Source organism: Psammomys obesus, unplaced genomic scaffold (genome assembly GCF_907164565.1).
Source record: "Psammomys obesus unplaced genomic scaffold, mPsaObe1.curated_primary_1811, whole genome shotgun sequence".
NCBI lineage: Eukaryota > Metazoa > Chordata > Mammalia > Rodentia > Muridae > Psammomys > Psammomys obesus.
Genome location: NW_026592118.1, coordinates 36312490 through 36325678, shown reverse-complemented (window position 1 = coordinate 36325678; position 13189 = coordinate 36312490).

Sequence of the window (13189 nt, the reverse complement as noted above, 5' to 3'; positions counted from 1 at the left end):
TCTCTGTTGCCCTGGGGCAGGCAGTTCTGTCTGGGATGGTGAGTCTGGCATGCAACAGATCTCCAAGCTGATGGTTGAGCATCCAACTCTGGGCTGGAAGCTGTGCACCCGCTGGTCCCCAGGACCATTTCCAGGGATTGACTGAGTGATCTCAGATCGGTCCCATTGGCTTCCTCCCCTGTGGGCTTTTTTTCTTGACTGGAAATCTCAGTCTCTGGTATTTTGGTGCCCACAGTTCAGCCTGGGAAGGTGATCAGGACATACAGGCATGTAGCTCTGGGCTGGCGACCAACTGTCTGCCAGGAACAGGGAACTTTTCCGGGTTTTAGCTGGGTGACCTGAACCTGAGTGATTCCCACACCATGGGGTTTCTTCTCACCTGAGAAACACATTCACTGGTGTTTTAGGTATCAGAGTTCAGTCTCTTGGTGCTGTACCGGCACTGCTATCCTGCTCCTCAGACACAGTTTCCTCCCAGTGCAGCCATCTTGGATCCTGCCTATCCATTGTTTTCTTATCCTGGCATCTAAGCATCTGGGTTTGCTATTATTATTGGTATAGGTGTGAATTTCTGGTTTTGTCATTTTTGGATGAGTGTTTCATTCATTGGCTTCTGTTTCCTTTCTGGATTTCTAGTCTATGTGGCCTGTGATTCAGCAGGGAGCTCTCTACCAGTGTCGAGGGCTAGACTTCTCTTGACCAGCATGGTCTTTTGTTTAAACTGGGGGTCTCTGCCAGTGGTGGGTGCTGGAGTACTGGAGGAGAAGAGAGTGGGTTGGGAACAGAGTTCCATGGGTCGCATAGAGAGTGGAGGAGTTTGAAGGAAGGCAGTCTATCTAGAGTTCTAATGGTCAGCATGGCCTCTGGTCCAGGAGGGAGTGTCCACCTGAATTGTGGACTGAAATATTTCAGTGGCGAGGGGAGAGGATTTGAGTATGGTGTGGTATGGGGACACCAAGAGAGTGGAAGAGGTCCCTGGCTAGCTGATCTATGGGTCCTTAGGAAGGTATGGCATGTGGTTGACAGAGGTTGTCTACCAGAAGTGGGGGCTGGGGCACAGTAATGGGGTGGGAGACTACTGATGATTGAGCCTGTTGGAAACTAGAGAGTGGGGTGGGTCCAGAGTCAATGGGCACCCCACATGCCTGGCTATCTTGCAGGCATGGCTTGTGGATAGGCAGGGGATTTATATCTGATCGAACTGAGAGAGTGGAGAAGGTCTGTGGGTTGGTGGTCTACTTGGTGTCTGGCTGGATTTAAATTCTTTATATATTACTTAACATTGACACATCAGATGGAGAAATATAGTTGTGATTAGTCAATTATTGTACATATCTTACATAGAGAAGCAGTAGATGGAATTAATATGACAAACTACCTTAATATGTCAACTTAAAATTTTTTAGAAGAGACAGCAAGCTACAAAATTATGATATTAAAAAAAAGCATGGGTTAACAGTATGTCTCAGCAGGTAAAAGAACATATACAATCCTCACAACCAAATTTCCTGAAACATAGGTAAACATGCCTGATGTTGTGGGGCACATCTGTAATCTCAGCAGTCATGAGGTAAACAACTAGAAGCTCAATACTACCTATTATTGAATCCACGAAATAGCAGAAACAAAAGAAATTCTGACTCAACAAGGTAAAAGGAGAAAAACAAGTCCTGAACATTTTCCTCTTACTTTTGCAAAAGTGATGTGTCATGTATGTGGAATCACACATGGACAATCTCACACACACACACACACACACACACACACACACACACGCACGCATGCAAACACACACACATACATATTCATATACATACACACACACACACACTAAAGAATATAAATATTAGAACATGATGTGGTACTAGAATAAATATGAACGTCCATAGTTGAACACGGACAAAATATCTCACGATTCTGGTAAAACAAAAATTTCATGATTCTATATGTGATAATTTAAAAATCAGAATTATCTTAATTATATTGAAAAACAAAGCTCTTTTGTGTATTCATGTAGTCTTTCTGTCTGTCTGTCTGTCTGTCTCCTCTCTCTCCTTTACTTTGATCCCCATCTTCTTTATCAATGCCTAATTGGTTTCAGACAATAAAGACCAATGGTGGTCATATAAGGAAACATAATTTTGAAATTGGAGAAGTAAGCTTTAGCTATTATTTCAATTTTAATAGAGTCTATGTCCTCTCCATGCATGGTGATTGGTTGGTTCATAAGTCTCTGCAGGACACCCTGGGCTCAGATTTTTTAGCTTCGTTGGTCTCCTTGTGGGGCTCAAGGAGCTAAAAGTGTTGGATGATTTTATAGATTTCCAATCCAAAATTATTTGATATTTATATATTAAATATTAATGACAAAAACAGTTTTATAGAAAATATTAAGTACAGTTTTATTTACTGAAGTTATTAAAATAATTAGGCCCACTAATATAGCCTTGGTAGGGTTCCACGGATATGAATAAGATGAAAAGTCAAATTTGCATATGGAAATATTACATGATAATCTATCTTAGAACATAGAAAAGACTTTTTAAATTTTATTGTTATTATTATCATTTATTACAATTTATTCAATTGTATCCCAGCTCTGGATTCCTTCCTACTCTCCTCCTAATCTGCTCCCTTGCCCCTCTCTCATCGCTTCCTAATATGTTCCCATAGTCCACTAATAGGGGAGGTCCTCCTCCTCAACTTCTGTCTGATCCTAGCCGATCAGTTCTCATCAGGATTGGTAACGTTGTCTTCTTCTGTGGTCTGGCAAGGCTGCACCCCTCAGTGAGAGGTGATCTGATTGCCTGTCACTGAGTTCATGTCAAAGACAGCCCCTGCTCCCGTTACTAAGGACCCCACTTGGAGACTGAGTCTGGGGTTTTAGTCCATGCATTGTCCTTGGTTGGGGTATCATTCTTTTCAGGGGTCCCAGGGCCATTTACACAATGTAATACTACTCAGCTATTAAAACAAGGAAATCATGACATTTTCAGACAAATGGTAGGAACTAGAAAATATCATCTTGAGTGATGTAACCAAGAAACAGAAAGACAAACATGGTTTATACTCACTCATAAGTGGTTATTAGACATATAATGTGGGATATATATACTAAAATCTATACTCTTAATGAAGCTAAACAAGGAAGACCATAGGGAAGATGCTCAATCCTCATTCAGAAAAGCAAAAGCAACTGACATTGGAAATAGGAGAAGACAGATAACAGGACAGGAGCCTACCACAGAGGGCCTCTGAAAGACTATACTGATTGTGGTATCAAAGAAGATACTGAGACCCATAGCCAAACTTTGGGCAGAGTGCAGGGAATCTTATGAAAGAAGGCAGAGATAGAAAGACCTGGAGAAGATAGGAGCTCCAAAAAGAGACCAACAGAGCCAAAGACTTTTTTTTTAATTTCTACAAAACAAAAAATAATGGCAGAACTTTTTAAAATTAAATTAAAATTTTATTTTTAATATTAGTTACAGTTTATTAACTTTGTATGCCAGCTGTAGCCTGCTTCCTCATTCCCTCCCAATCCCACCCTCCCTCCTTCAGCTCCTCCCTGCCCCTTTCCAAGTCCACTGATAGGGTAGGTTCTCCTCCATTTCCATCTGACCCTAGCTTATCAGATACCTTCAGGACTGGCTGCAATGTCATCCTCTGTGGCCAGGCAAAGCTGCTCCTCCCTTAGGGGGGTGGTCAAAGATTCAGCTACTGAGTTCATGCCAGAGACAATCCCTCTTCCCCGTACTAGGGAACCCACTTGGATACTGAGCTTCTATGGGCTACCTCTGAGCAGGGGTTTTAGGTTATATCCATACATGGTCCTTGGTTGGAGATACAGTCTCATAAAAAACTCCTGTGCCCATATATATTTGGTCCTTGTGGAGCTCCTGTCCTCTCCAGGTCATACTAACTCCCCCTTCTTTCATATGACTCCCTGCACTCTGCCCAAGGTTTGGTTGTGAGTCTCAGTATCTGCTTTGATACACTGCTAGGTAGTGTCTTTCAGAGGCCCTCTGTGGTAGGCTCCTGTCCTGTTACTTGTTTTCTCCTACTTCCAATGTCAATCTCATCTGTCTTTCTAAGTGAGGATTGATCATCTTACCCTGGGTCCTCTTTCTTGTTTATCTTCTTTAGGTGTACAGATTTTTAGTATGTTTATCCTATCCTATAGGTCTAGTACCTACTTATAAGTGAGTATATACTGTGTGTGTCTTTCTGTCTTTGGGACAACTCACTCAAGGGGAAGAATTGGAGGGGAGAAAATGAGGATAGATTTGAAAATTCATTTTTTCTTTCTTTTTTTATTGTTTGTTATTATTATTTACATTTTATCAACTCATGCATCCCAGCTGCATCCCGCTCCCCCATTCCCTCCCAATCCCAAACTCCCTCCCTCAGCTTCTCCCTGCCCCTTTCCAAGTTCATGGAGGGGAGGACCTTCTCCCCTTTCGTCTGGCCCTCTTCTATCCAGTATCTTCAGGGCTGGCTGCGAAGTCCTCCTCTGGGGGGGTGGGGAGTCAAAGAGCCTGCCATTGAGTTCCTGTCAGAGATAGTGCCTGTTTCCCCTACTATGGGAAACAAATTGGTTATTGAGCTACCACAAGCTTCGTCCGAGTAAAGGTTCTAAGTTATATCCATACATGGTCCTTGGTTGGAGAAACAGTTTCAGAAAAAAACCCTGTGCCCAGATGTATTTGGTCCTTGTGGGGCTCCTATCCTTTCCCTGTCATATTAACTCCCCTTCTGCAGAAGGTTTGGTTATGAGTCTTAGTATCTGTTTTGAAACGCTGCTTGGTAGGATCTTTCAGATGCCTTCTGTGGTAGACTCCTGTCATATGTCCAATGCACATCTCATTTGTCTTTCTAAGTGAAGATTGATCATCCTACCTCGTGTCTGCTTTTTTGTTTATCTACTTTAGGTGTATAGACTTCATTATGTTTATTATATCTTGTAGGTCTATATAAGCGAGTAAATACCATGAAACTGAAAAGCTTCTGTAAAGCAAAATCAAAACAAAACGACTGCCTAAAGATTGGGAAAGAATCTTCACCAACCCTTCATCTGACAAAGGGCTAATATCCAGTATATATAAAGAAGTTGAAAAGCAACAAACCAAGTAATCCAATTAAAAAATGGGGAACAGAGCTAAACAGAGAATTCTCGATAGAGAAATATTGAATGGCAGAGAAACACTTAAAGAAATGCTCAACATCATTAGCCATTAGGGAAATGCAAATCAAAACGACCCTGAGATTTCACCTTACACCCATCAGAATGGCCAAGATGAAAAACTCAAGTGACAACACATGCTGGAGAGGTTGTGGAGAAAGGGGAACCCTCCCCCATTGCTGGTGGGAATGTAAACTGGTACAACCACTTTGGAAGTCAATCTGGCACTTACTCAGACAATTAGGAATAACACTTCCTCAAGACTCAGCTATACCCCTGCTAGGTATATACCAAAATTTGCTCAAGTCCACAACAAGGACATTTGCTCAACCATGTTTGTAGCAGGTTTATTTGTAATAGCCAGAACTTGGAAACAACCCAGATGTCCATCATCAGAGGAATGGATACAGAAATTGTGGTATTTTTACACAATGGAATACTACTCAGCAATCAAAAAGGAGGAAATCATGAAATTTTCAGGCAAATGGTGGGATCTAGAAAAGATCATTCTGAGTGAAGTATCCCAAGAAAATTCTTAAACAATAAAAAAAAAAAAAGAGGAGTTACACTTGGATGGATAATGCTACTCCCAGAAACAGAAGGGCATTAAGCAAAATTCAAAGACATGACATATTTGGTCTTTAGAACAGACAGAAGCCAAACTCAGAGAGATTTCAAAGCTTCCTCCCTGCTGGGTGACTATGATACTGCCACTGTCTGTGATATAAACTTCTGGGTTAGAAATGTGGTTATGTACTAGGTGTAGACATACTATGTGTAGACCCTTCAAGCTAAAATAATTAGCTGCTTGATATAAAGATATGCCCACTGGTACAATTGTGGTATAACTTTCATGTGAGTAGCCAACTGTTTTCTAATTGGGACATTGGGTCCAATCTACCAGAGGGAACTGATGCCTAGAACTATTAAGCTGGTCAAAAGATCGTGACTGATGAAGTAAATGGTGAGAACAGATAATGTACTACTAGTGTTTTACTAACTCGACTTGATATTCAACTTATTCCTAGCAGAGTGACCCAGTTTTCCTCAGAGAGGTTATGTTGATTAATAAAGACATATACAGCTGATAAAATTTCCCTGAATAAATGACTGTGGTGTACCAATCAATATTCCCATTCCATGGCTCAGGAGACATCACACTGATTGGATGAAAGAATATAAAAAACAAAGGTTGGAGAGGACTGTTGAGAAATGGTGTCTTGGCTGTAGTTACTGCAAATGTCCTGCGTAATGCTGGAGCCATTGCTGATCTATTTTGCATGAGGAGACTCATGTGCCCCAATATCTCACTGAAGTGCTACGGACATTGAAAATTTAATGAGTACTCGGGGATGTTATGTCATATTCCCTTAGTGTTGTAGCCACCAACACACTTCCCACCTTATGTAAATTTCAAGTTCACTTGTGCTCATAGAACCAGCCATGACTAACCTCAAAGGGTCAAAAATAAAATCAAAGTAGGTAGGGACATGTTGGAAAGGAAAAAGGTTTTATAGGGAAACATGTGGGAGAGGGAGAGAGAGAACAACAGAGATAAATGCACCAAGTTTACAGTGTGTGTGTGTGTGTGTGTGTGTGTGTGTGTGTGTGTGTGCGAATGCAGAGAACTAGAAGGCAAGGAGATTTAATCCCCGTGGAGTTGGTGTTACATGATGTTTTGTGCCACCTAAAATGAATGTTATGAACAGAACTCTTTCCTTCTAGTCCTGGGCACTCTGCACATCTTGCTCCTGGTTTTGCTTGTCGTAAACCTACCTTTCCTATGGGGTTCTTAGGTTTCAGCCTTAGCACATGGTGGTGACAGGCAGTCTTTATCTAAATATTTAGGGACTTGAAATATAAACTTAGATAACTAAGCTTAAGAGAGCTGGAATGTACAGAAATGTCAGATCTAAAGGCACTGATGTGCAGTAACAGGCAAAAGACACCTAAGAGGAATTCATTGTGTCATTTTTCATTTTGCTTTACTTCCAAGTGCCAATTCCTAGCACATCAGTTGTCTTAATTTAGTTCCCATTTATACTGTGCCTGGTTTACTAGAACAATATAAATCATATAGCTATTGAATTTAGTGTTTCAAATAAGGAAATAATTTTAATATTAATAATATTAACAACAATTCTCAAAAAAATTTGATCCAATGTTCAGTCTAATTACCCTAGCTGTTGTTCTTCCATTTCTTTGAAGTCTAAACTGTTAAGGTCATGGTAACAAAAGGATGACCTAGAACTGCTTGTCTATATTAAGATTTTTCTAGCTATGCACATAGAAGCACTGTTCCTATGCTTGTATAAGACATTTTAAAGGATATTACCTTTTCCCACTATTATCCATTTTTTATTTTTCACAAGTTAATAGAATTCAGGCAAACCTTTCAATAAGGAATCCAAATTCTGGTCAATCGAAGCTGTGATTAATAATCAGACATAACTTTTTACATGTTTGTCTTCTCAGCATAACAATATAACTTGCATATTTATAAAATGCCTCCCATGAACTACTTTTTTGGTAACTAAAATAGCTTCCTGTTTTTTTTTTTTTTTAATCAACCCATGGTTTCACTTAAAACTGCATTGCTTATTTATGTAATATTTTAAAAATTCATAAGGTTCATTAATTGCCAAATAACTAGTGCTATTATTTGAATAAGGAAAGTTTTTGTGTTCATGTTCTAAACATAGAAGAGTGTCACTATTTAGGCCTTCAAATTCAGTCACCAGTAGTCATCTATCAGACTCACCTTTTCCAACATTATTGGCTGTGGCTGATGTTAAAGATGAACTCTCTTGTCTTTGGATGGTTAATGTAACTGAAATTTATTGCACTTTGAGAGATCATGACTGAAAAATTTTGACACGTCTATGTTCAATTTTCTGAGACATTACAACTAATTTAGAACTTATAACTGAATATAAGTAACCTAAGCTGATCATTTTAATATGGCATGCTTGACTCTTGGCTTTGCTTCATTTGTTACCCTAAAAGCAATTATTTAGGTGTTTTAAGCCTTTTTGATGATCTTAAAAAGTCCCAAGTAACCAGCGCATGAATTTGCCTCTTGGTTACAGCAGTCTTAGATAAAAATTGACTTGTAGTATGTAGTTTTGATCCCTGGGGCACCCCACCAACAAATTCTTTGTATCCTGAGAATTGCCTAATTAATCTCTTTCTTTATTACTTATCTTTTAATCATTCTTAAGTTTTCTCCATATAATTTCCTTGATTTTATTAATGGACTTCCATAAAAACTTAATCAAAAACATCCACTGTAAGTTTAAAAACATTAAAATTATGTTTCTTTGTAGAGACTTTGTCTGTTAAATTGTCTATTAGTGATCATAAAATAAAAACCTTCTTTTTCAAAGACTCAGAATACATTTTACACCTTATTATTAACTAATTTATTTCTCGTTAAGTTTTAGTCTTACTAACTTAAAAAAATAACTAGTTTAAATTTTAAGTGGTTTTATAATTATATAAAATGTAATTTTGAAAAAGCGTTTTAATTTTTATTGGTTCCTGTTAGAGTGAGTCTACCCTGGGCACATTAGGTAAGGGAAATTTTAATTAAGACTTCTGTATTGAGGAACAGAGATTGGGCTCGAATCTGCGCTCTGTCAATAAAACAGATGAGACAATTTTATTTTTTTTTCTTTTGAAAATAGATGTTTTTCATAAAATATAGTCTGTCCTAGTTTTCCAACCCTTTCATCCTGGCAGATCCTCCTAATCATCCCTATCCCCTTGTTCCATGACTTTGTTCTTTCTCTCTCCCTCTCTCTGATGGTTTTCAAGACAATGTTTCTCTGTGAATCCTTGACTATTCTGGACTTGCTTTGTAGACCAGGCTGGCCACGAACTCACAGCAATCTATCCACCTCTGCCTCAGCCTCCCAGAGTGCTGTGATTACAAGCGTGTGCTGCTATGCCTAGTTTGTTTTCTCTCTTTTAGAAAACAAAGCAAGCCATACAACTAAACCACAAAACAGAAAACCATAAAAACACAAAGTCAAAAAGTAAAGTTAAATATGCCCAAGACAATGTATTATGAAACAAATAAACAAAGAAAAATTCTCAACTTCATATGGAATAACAAGAAACCCAGAATTGCTAAAACAATCCTCTACAATAAAAGATCTTCTGAAGGTATCTTCATCCCTGATCTTAAGCTGTACTATGAAGCAACAGTAATGAAAAACTGCATGGTACTGGCATAGAAACAGAAAGGTAGATCAATGGAACCGAATAGAAGACCCAGAAATAAACCCACACACTTATGGACACCTGATCTTTGACAAAGATGCCAAAACCATACAATGGATAAAAGATAGCATTTTCAATAAATGGTGTTGGTCTAACTGGATATCTATATGTAGAAAAAAAATCAAATAGATCCATACTTATCACCCTGCACAAAACTAAAGTCCAAGTGGATCAAAGACCTCAACATCAAACCAGACACATTAAATCGGTTAGAAGAAAAAGTGGGAAGACCCTAGAACTCCTTGGTATAGGAGACAACTTCCTGAACAGAACACCAACAGCACAGGCTCTAAGAGCAACAATCAATAAATGGGACCTCATGAAACTGAAAAGCTTCTGTAAAGCAAAGGACACCGTCATCAAAACAAAACGACTGCCTACAGATTGGTAAAGAATCTTCACCAACCCTTTATCTGACAGAGGATTCATATCCAGTATATATAAAGAATTAAAGAAGCTGAAAAGCAGCAAACCAAGTAATCCACTTAAAAAAATGGTTTACAGAGCTAAACAGAGAATTATCGATAGAGAAATACCGAATGGCAGAGAAACACTTTAAGAAATGCTCAACCTCATTAGCCATCAGGGAAATGCAAATCAAAATGGCCCTGAGATTTCACCTTACACCTTTCAGAATGGCCAAGATCAAAACCTCAAGTGACAACACATACTGGAGAGCTTGTGGAGAAAGGGAAACCCTCCCCCTTGCTGGTGGGAATGTAAACTTGTACACCCATTCTGGAAATCAATCTGGCTCTTTCTCAGACAACTAGGAAGAGCGCTTCTTCAAGATCCAGCTATACCATTCCTAGGCATATATACAAAAGAGGCTCAAGTACACAATAATGACATTTGCTCAACCATGTTTGTAGCAGCTTTATTTGTAATAGCCAGAACCTGGAAACAACCCAGATACCCCTCAACTGAAGAATGGATGCAGAAATTGTGGCACATCTACACAATGGAATATTAGTCAGCTATGAAAAATAAGGATATCATGAAATTTGCAGGTAAACGGTGGAAACTTGAAAGAAAAAATGCAATTGAGTTTGCATTTGTTTTGGTCATGCACTGCTGGGCATTGGCTTGCCATTAATTGTGATTTACATACCCAGAGATACTAATTTTTTCTTTGTGAGCAATTGTCATTTGGAAAAAAAATTCTTGGTTAGGGATGGAAAAACATGTTCACTTTCCCCTTCTTCGTGCTGGGACCCATTCTGGCTTGGTGCTGTGCAGGCCCAATACAGGCCCATTGAGTGTTGCCACAGTTTCTCTGATTTCATGTATGTGTCCATCCTGTTGTGTCTCTAAGACCTTGTTTCCTTGGGATCTTCCATCACCTCTGGCATTTTGTCTCCTCTTCTGCACAGTTCTCTGTGTCATGAGGGAAGAGGTTTGATGGTGTCATCATCCCATTTAAGCTGCTTCTAGATCTGTCACTCTCTGCACACTGTTCAGTTGTGGATCTCTGCATTTGTTCACATTGATTTCAGGTGGAGGCTGCTCTGATGATATATATGTTGGATTGTTTTACATCAACTTGAAAAAAACTAAAATTACCCAAAAGAAGGAAGCTTCAATTAATAAAATGCCTCCAGAAGGGGCAGTGGCCTACAACTGTAATCCCAGAGCTCAGGGAAGCAGAGGCAGAGGCAAGAGGATCTCAGTGAGAAACTCAGTCTTATAAAGCCAAGAAAACAAGCAAATGAACATGAAGAAGGAGGAAGAAGATGAGGAGGAAACAAAGAAACAAACAAAAAAAAAAAAAAAAAAACAAACAAAAAGGAAATTACTCCATAAGATAGGACTGCATAAAAACCTGTAGGGGATTTTCTTGAGTGATTGATGAAGGCGGGCCCAGCTCATTTTGTGTTTTTTTCATCCCTGAGCTATTGTTTTAAGACCCTAATGTTGGTAACATCAGAAAACAGGAAGAAATCAAGCTGTACCTGATCTAGAAACTTCATCCTAACAGCTAACAACAACAATAATAATAATTTTAATAATCCTGGAAGAGTCTATGTATGCTACCAGGGGAGTAAAATAATTTAGAGTCTCAGTAAACTGTGACCTGTAAAAACTATATATCAGCTTTCCTGTCAAACTGTACCCACTGGTGAAATGCTGGCAATGATTTATGAAAACTACCAAAAAGTTTCTGCTTGAACACATAGCCCACTCCACAAATTGAATATTTGTATTATATTATTAAGTGCCAAATAGGTCATAGACTTTTGGAAAGAATGAATGCAAACATAATACTATTTTATTGAATGTAGTAATAAAGTGACCCGTGGATTCTTACTTTTATACCTGTAAATTAGTTCATTTCTCAACTTTGATCAGAAAAGTTTCTTGTAGTGATTTAGAGACCCACAGCTTGTCAAAGTGAAGCTGTGAAGTACTTAGCTCTAAGTAGGAAATCTGCAGCATATTCCTCTACACGTCGGTATCATCAGAGAACAAATTTAAAAAAGACTGTAAGAAGAATAAGATACATTTGGGTGTCTGAAATTAAAACAGATTTTTGTTGTTGTTGTTGAACACAACAGGGCTACTGAATGCTTGAAGTCACAGTGGCTGCAACTGCATACATAATTTCTACACAAGCTAGCCAAAATGTCAATATGGATGAGGGAGTAGTTATTGGCAAGTGATGGCTATCAAAAATGAGATGTAATTTTCTTCAGTGATGGGGTGTTTAAGAGCACCGACCCCCATGTCCCAGTGGAAGGACCTACAAAAATGCATAAGCTACACTGGGTTGACTCAGATTCTTTAAAAAGAGCAAGTCAATTGGTTGTCCAGTGCTAGAGGATCAGCCTAGAAAACATTCAAACAAGTAACATTGCAGGGACTGAGCGGGTTATATCTAGAAATATAACTTATTTTCATATATACAAGAAATAACAATAATTTTAAAAGAACCTGTGAATTTGAAGGAAAGTAGAAAAGGATAATTGGCAGGGTTTAGAGGAAAGAAAGGGGAAAGAGAAATGTAATAATGTTATAATATCAAAAAAGAGCAAATAAAGTTGGAAAGAAAAAGTATTAGGAGAGATAACAAAAATGAAGGGGAGAGTTTGAGGGTGTGTTTTGTCAAAACACATTATATGTAAATATAAAATTCTCAACTAATACAAAAGTTAAGAATAAAAATTATAAAGCTTAGTCAGGTCGAACAAGTACTAACTAAACTACAAAGTATATCTAGTGAGACCAATATTTTTAATAACCAAATATTTTCAAAAGAAAAGTTTATGGTCAAAAAAGTTTTTATTACATTTTAATTTAAATTTTAATTTAGTATGCAGAGTGTAACTATGAAGGTTTGCTAACATGTAATAAAAGATTTTAATTTATCTTTATATCCAATATACCCCAAAGTGAGAAATAATTAAATTAAAATTGTAAACCAATGCCAAGAAAGTAAGTTATTGACAAATATTTTGAATTAATATGTAATCTATTTCCTAATGTATTATCTGTAAATGTTGATGAAGTATGATTCTGTGCTTATCTCTCTGGTGCCTGGACGCTTGAAGGTTCTAAGACTTTGGACACTTCAGAAGCTAAGGATTAAGGCTCCTATGGTTCATGGATATAAGCTGAGAAGAAACTGCAGAAGAGGGCATGCAGGAGCTTCCTAATTTTGGTGTAGTCAGTACCACAGATTCTGGGCTTTCATGTTCATCAGGGGAAGCCCAGTTCAATGTTTCA